Below are 7,354 nucleotides of genomic sequence, written 5' to 3' on the forward strand. Positions count from 1 at the left end.
AGAAAAATTATGCAATTACAATTACATTTCTACTCTATGTATTAATCGGATGGAAAGCATTAAGGGCCAGATTCTCTAAATCAGGGGTAGGGAACTCCGGTCTTCGAGAGCCGTATTCCAGTCGGGTTTTCAGGATTTCCCCAATGAATATGCATTGAAAGCAGTGCATGCAAATAGATCTCATGCATATTCATTGGGGGAAATCCTGAAAACCCGACTGGAATAAGGCTCTTGAGGACCGGAGTGCCCTACCCCTGCTCTAAATGGTGCCGATATCAGCATCCGCCTTCAAAAACAGCCAATCATGTGTCAATCATGCAAAGGCACTATTTTGAGAATCGCAGTTACGTGAAAGGTAGGCACCAGAAACGTAGGCCGGGGTTTTAAAGGTCTATGTTTCTGGCACCTACCTTTCACGTGAATCACATCTAAGGAGGCACCTAACGGCACTTAAGGCCACTTCCAGTATTATCCATGCCTACAGTGGCCTTAAATGCCACAAGGTGCCTCCTTATAAAAGACGACAGCACTATTTTTGGAGGTACCATTAGGTGCCTTCATTTTTTTTTTAAAAATAGCCCTTTAATTAGTTTTTAATTGGCGCAGTCAATTGCTGCGCCAATTGAACCAATTAAACAAATTAAATTAGACAGCAGTAGGGCACTTACCACAACTTAACAGTGCTATTTTGAGACTCCAGGCCAAAGAGATTAAAGTGAAGTCATAATTTGGCTGGAACTCCAGGTGGATTATATCAGTGATAGGAAGAAGCGCAAAAGTGGCATTGTGAGACTCAAAAGTGAAGGGGAGGCATATGTACAAGCTGATAATGAAAAGGCTGAATTTCTTAATAAATATTTCTGTTCTCTGTTCACGGCTGAAGCGCTGGGCGTGGGACCGCAGAAGACAAAACGCGACTAGGGATGGAGGAGTGTTTGACACTGATCGATTTTCAGAGGGTTGTGTTCGTGAGGAGCTAGCTAAATTAAAGGTAGACAAAGCAATGGGGCCGGATTCCCTGCTGCGGCCATTAAACTGATCATGGCAGGGAGATTCCCTTGCCGCAATCGGCTCAGCAGCCATGTATATTTGAAATGTAAACCAGTATTTTGTTGGCCTACATTTCAGGTGCCTATCTCGGCCCTAGGGAGGTGCCTAGGGCCGCCTCAGCTCGCTTAAGGCCACTTCTGGGTGAAACCATGCCCACGTCTTACCATGAGTGAGCTTACGTGGTCCTATGTACCTCTCTAGGCTCGTGAAAATGCCAATGTAGGCAGCCTGCCTTGGGTTGTTTTGGGGTTTTTTAACATGCGTCCTGGCTGGTTAGACAGCAATAGGACTCCTACTGCCGCCTACAATCAGGACGCCATTTATAGAATTTGCCCCTTAGACCAATGAATTTTCACTTTTTTCATTCTGTCGGAAAAATACAAAATGAAAAAAATGGAAAACTGCTGGTCTATGGGCTCCTTTTACAAAGGTGCACTAGCGTTTTTAGTGCACGCACCAGATTAGCACACGCTATAGCGTGCAATACCACAAAAACTACCGCCTGCTCAAGAGGCGGCGATAGCGGCTAGCGCACGCTATTCCACGCGTTAAGACCCTAACGCACTTTTGTAAAAGGAGCCCTAAGTGTATAGCCCTCGATGGATACTGCCCCAGCTTTGTTGGTTGGGCTGAAAACTTTTCAGCTGCCCCTCGCACCACTCCTTTGCTTACAATAATATCAGCATGAAGAAAAGAATACAGTTCAAAAGCACATATGCTTGAAAGGTCCTCAGACAATCTGTAGCACCATAAAATCGGGGGAGGAGAGGTTTACCAAAAATAAAAGAAACAGAAAATAATATCAGAATTGCTCTATGATACCAGCCTCTCAAATAGCAAATTTATTGTAAGCAAATCACAGCCATAAGAAAATTTTACATTAGGCTCAAACCATGGGAATGCCTATAAAAACTTCTTCTAGTCAATAGTCAGCCAACAGAACTAATCCCCAATATTCAATGCTGGGCAATGATTATATAAGTTTTTAGTGTACCTCATTTAGAACTAGTGGATAATGAGAGAAATAAATATTTTAAATAAATAAATATCCAGGGCTAATTCTTCAGGTGCTAGCCGCCAGAGCTTATGCGGATCCCAGCTGATATTCTTCCACCAGCTGACTATGACATCGTCCATTTGTTGGGCAATTTCCTCTGGTAGAAATTCTGCTGGGCATGTGAAGACAGGCATGGCTACAAGGAAGTCCCTGATTTCCTCATTATCACTACAAGTGACTCATCTGACAGTTGTTTGAGATAATTATCATCATTACTTTTATGATAATTACTTTAATTTCCTAAAGTCTAATGGCTTCATAAAATTGTAGCTTAAAGAATCCTCCATCTGAAAGAAACTTGTCAAGGGATTGGAGAATTTGAGCTACAAAGAGCGCCTTAGGAAATTGGGACTGTTTACCCTCGAGCAGAGAAGACTGAGAGGGGATTTAATAGAGACTTTTAAAATAATAAAGGGATTTGATAAAATCGACCAAGAAGAAGCATTACTAACTTTTTCAGATGTGACACGGACAAAAGGTCACAGACTGAAACTGAGTGGCAGCAGGTTCAGGACGAATGTCAGGAAGTTCTTTTTCACACAGCGCGTGCTGGGAATTTGGAATGCTCTCCCGGAGGATATTGTGACAGAGATTACTGTTCTGGGATTCAAGCGCAAGTTGGATGCACACCTTCTTGCAAATAATATTGAGGGCTACGGTATATCTGGGTCTCCAATCAGGAGTACCTAAATGGGCCGCCGCGTGTGCGGATCACCGGACTGGATGGACCTCGGTCTGATCTGGTGAAGGCTTTTCTTATGTTCTTATGTTCTATTGTGGTTTGGTTTCCTAAATTCCACCTGGTTTCCACTGATTTCCATTAAAAATCTGGAGGCAGCAGGCTTTCGGTGACTTCATTGGGCAGGGTAAAACTGGAGCTCTGGCCTGCGTAAACAATAAAACCCATCCACCAGAGCAAACCCCGATCTGTTGAAGCATTTGTTGTTGTGGTGGTGCAGTGAACTGTGCACTTGAGCCAAATATGCTAGCGAAAAAGGAGTGAGAAGAGCCCCAAAGCTCAGTTACAGCAATGCACAAAAGCAGCCTATATCACACGCACGGCACCTCAGGCCCGACGTGTCTGGACTTGGGAGAGAGTGGATCGGAAGATAAATCTACTCAAGGCGGTTCACCCTGGTGTCGAGAGTTGGAAGCTGTGGCCCCAATAACGAAAGCAGACCTGCAGAAATGGGAATAAGGTATTAAAAGTGAGTTCACCATGGTCAGGGGCAAAATCGAGGTAGTGGTTTGAGAAATCAAACAGGAGATGGTGGAATCGGTGGGGTGTGTGGAGGAGGTAGAGAGGCGTATACGATAGGGTTACCAGATGTCCGGATTTCCCCAGACAGGTCCTCCTTTTGAGGACATGTCCGGTGGTCCGGACGGCTTTTCAAAACCCGGCACTTTGGGCTAGATTCACAAAACAAACCGATCGTGTACCTTTGCGACCTGATTTCCCTCCGGCCCAATTCACTTCCCTCTCTGCCGACCATCCTCCGATCCGCACATGCAAATGAGGGGAACGGCATGCAAAGTAGGCAGGGACGCGATTCACTAACCAAAACCCTGCAACACCAACTGGGCTGGCCGATCACAAACAAGCGACTGCTGAGGACCAGTCGCTCAAGCCCTTTCCGACTGCCCTGCCTTCTGCCGCCCTGCTCTCTGCCCTGTAAGCCCCAATCTCCTGCAGCCCCGACTCTCCTGCCTGCCCCGGATCTCCTGCCTGCCACGATCGCCTGCATCCTGGAAGGAGCTGTCTTTTCTCCTGCAGCCCTGACTCTCCCGCTGCTCCGGATCTCCTGCCTGCCCCGATCGCTTGCCTTCCCCGACTCTCCCACCCTTCCCCGCAGTGCAAGCCAGTGGTTTTAACCCACTTAAGTGGGTTAAACCACGTGCTCTGAAAAAGTAAAAAAAAATAAAATAAAATCTCTGCCGGGCCCAGAGGTCCAGCGCATGCACAGACCATCTACAGATGGTCTGCGCATGCGCTGGGATCACTATAGAGTGATCCGGGCTGGCAGTTAGGGGCGTGATTCTGATCGCCCTCATTTGCATGAGGGTGATTCATGAATCAGCCCCCCGGTCATGGATCCGATCCGATCCGTGCCCTTAGTGAATCTAGCCCTTTGTCCAGGTTTTGAAAAGCTTCCCCAGAAACTGTGTCAGGCAAGAGGGCATCTGCGCATGCGCGGATGCCCTCCTGCCTAACCAGAGTAAGCAGCAGGGGCGGAGCTAAAGTGGGATTAGGGGGCAGGACTGGGGTGTAATTGGGTGGGCCTAGGGGACTGGATTTTACAAATGTAAAATCTTGCAACCCTAGTATAGGAGAACAGGAGAAGTTGGTTATGGAATTGCAAGCCAGCAGGGGTAGGGCTAGGGTGGGATTAGGGTGCAGGACTGGGGTGTAATTGGGTGGGCCTAGGGGACTGGATTTTACAAATGTAAAATCTTGCAACCCTAGTATAGGAGAACAGGAGGAGGTGGTTATGGAATTGCAAGCCAGCAGGGGCGGGGCTAGGGTGGGATTAGGGGGCAGGACTGGGGTGTAATTGGGTGGGCCTAGGGGACTGGATTTTACAAATGTAAAATCTTGCAACCCTAGTATAGGAGAACAGGAGGAGGTGGTTATGGAATTGCAAGCCACAACTAAAGGTGTTCAAAAAGACTTTTTGGACTGTGTGTCGAGAGTGGAAAATTTGGAAAACAGGTCGCAAAGGCAGAATGTCAGGCTCAGGGGGGATCCCTGAATCTGAGGCTTATCGAGATGCTGTAAAGGTGATACAAGAAATTTACAATGTTGTGATGGACATTTACAGTATGGGGGATGGTGCTCCTTCTGCTCCTGTTAAAATAGATAGGGCACACCAAGCATTAAGTCCTAAATGTGGAGATGTACCAAAAGATATACTGTAATAGCGTGTTTACATAATACAACCCCTTAAGTATTAAAAATATATGAATCTTAGGGTGGGGGGATGCAGTTTGTTCATGTCTTTGCTGTAGCTGGTATGGTGCAGAGGCTGCAGAATTATGAGAGATTAGCACTGGCATCCATGTTGCCCTGGTAACCATTCTGGTTGGAGCTGTTTTGCCTGTCTGTGTGGGTTGGGAGGGAACGTTGAAGAAAGGCAGACCTACTTTGGAGACTGCCTCACTGTGCTCTGATTTGTGAGGAAATTGTTTAAGGATTGGCTGTTTAGTTAAAAAAAACACACACACACACACACACAAAAACAAACAAACACAGAGCTCGTGTGGTTATTGCGCTCTGAGAGTGTGTTTGTGACTTTAAAAAGTAAACTGTTGTGGAACTGGAGTTTGGGAAGCTGTTCCTGGTGGTCTGTGTAAAATTCTGATCTATGACCACAGTTTCCATTACTTTAACAGAGCTCTAAGTAGTATGCCATTGTCTGTTAAAAGAAGCTGGTGTTGAGTGCAACCAAAGTGACATAGCTTCTGTTTATATTTGTAAGCCTGGGAAGTCAACCTTTTAAAATTTAAAGTAGCAAACCCATATAAAATTTTGGATTTAGACCAGTGGTTCCCAAACCAGTCCTGGGGACTCCCCAGCCAATCAGATTTTCAGGGTATCCACAATGGGAGATATTTGCCTCCAGGCAGGTTTGGGAACCACTGATAGACTGTTTATTTATTTATTTATTTTTAATTCTTTATTTTTATAACTTTCATCAAGTGCATCAAATAAGTAACCACATTTTAACTTAAATACATCACTTGAAATTCTACAATTTTTCATATTAAATAAAATTTATCCCTTACCCTCCCATCCCTTCAATATCTCATATCATATAATATAGTCCCCCTCCCCCCACCCCATTCTTTCATTTGTACAAATCAGGGAAAATAATAACTATTCTTTGCAGTATTTTGTTAATGGCCTGCACACATCTTGAAATTTATTAAAATTCCCTTTCTGAATAGCTAATGATCTTTCCATTTTATAAATATGACATACTGAATTCCACCAAAATCTGTAGTTCAATCTATTCCAATTTTTCCAATTATATAAGAACATGGAAGATATTTGGCTCTTAGCCCTCATAGATATGCCAAATAATATTGTATCATCTTGATTACCATTTCATTTGAATTTTACATAAGAAAATAAAATATTATATTGTAACTGGGGGTTGTTTTTTTAAAATCCTCATTAAGGGGGTCTTTTAATAAGGAGAGCTAGCAGATTTAATGTGCGCTAAATGTTAACGCATCCATAGAATATAATGGGCACGTTAGCATTTAGTGCATGCTAAATCGGCTAGCATGTCTTAGTAAAAGACCCCCTAAATTATTTCCTCCTATTGTTTTAGAAACAGCAGGATGAGGTCACTTTATTTTATATGTATTTCACCTCCAAGTAGGGTTTTACAGGAAAACTCTCAAATTTTATTGTTGTCTTGCAGCTACTAAAACTGTCCAGGGGTGGACTACAATAACTTTAAGGAGAAAGATCAGTTCTTGAGAAAGGGCCCATTCTATGGCAAAAAAAAACTTAAAGTGGAAATATTCCAGAATCTGGCCTCGTTGATCACTATTAATGGGTTCCGTAAGAAAGTGTTGATGGTGGCAGAAGCTTGGAATGTACTTCAGAAGGAGGGCATCACATCATCAGGAACACAGGAGATGCAGGATTCAGCTTTAAAGAAATTGGCACAATACCGGTGGCAAGTGGATCATCAGAGATCTCAGAAACCTCAGGGAGGTGGTCAAAGAGTCCTTCAAAGGAGTGCAGTCCCACAAGAAGATGGAGGCACGTGAACATTAATACTAGATACTTGGTCTTAGTTTTGATGTAATACACTGCTGATAGTGTTATGGCCGCCAAATCAAAAACTTCTTAGCGGTTTACAGAACAATTAAAAGGGGTTTACACAATGAAAATACGTAACATGGTTAAAAACAAAAAGTAAAACCAACACACTCATAATGAAACAAAACAGAATTACTTAACAAAACAAGAACAAAAGATTAGCCAGTGGGTAACATGATTTTGAGTGAGAAAGATGTGTCATATCATTACAATCAGCAGATACATCATACTGTAACCTTTATTTGGCAGCAGTGTCTTTCAGTGTTGACCCCAGTGATAATTTGATGTTGGGTTCAAATCATTCCAAAAGGTTGATAATTTAAAAAAAAAAGATCTCTGGTGGTTGTGAAGTGTAATTCTTAGATAGAGGTACTTGGAAATGGTCTTGTGATGGGAGCATGGGGAGCAGATAT

The sequence above is a fragment of the Geotrypetes seraphini genome, chromosome 1, assembly GCF_902459505.1.
Source record: "Geotrypetes seraphini chromosome 1, aGeoSer1.1, whole genome shotgun sequence".
NCBI classification, from domain to species: domain Eukaryota; kingdom Metazoa; phylum Chordata; class Amphibia; order Gymnophiona; family Dermophiidae; genus Geotrypetes; species Geotrypetes seraphini.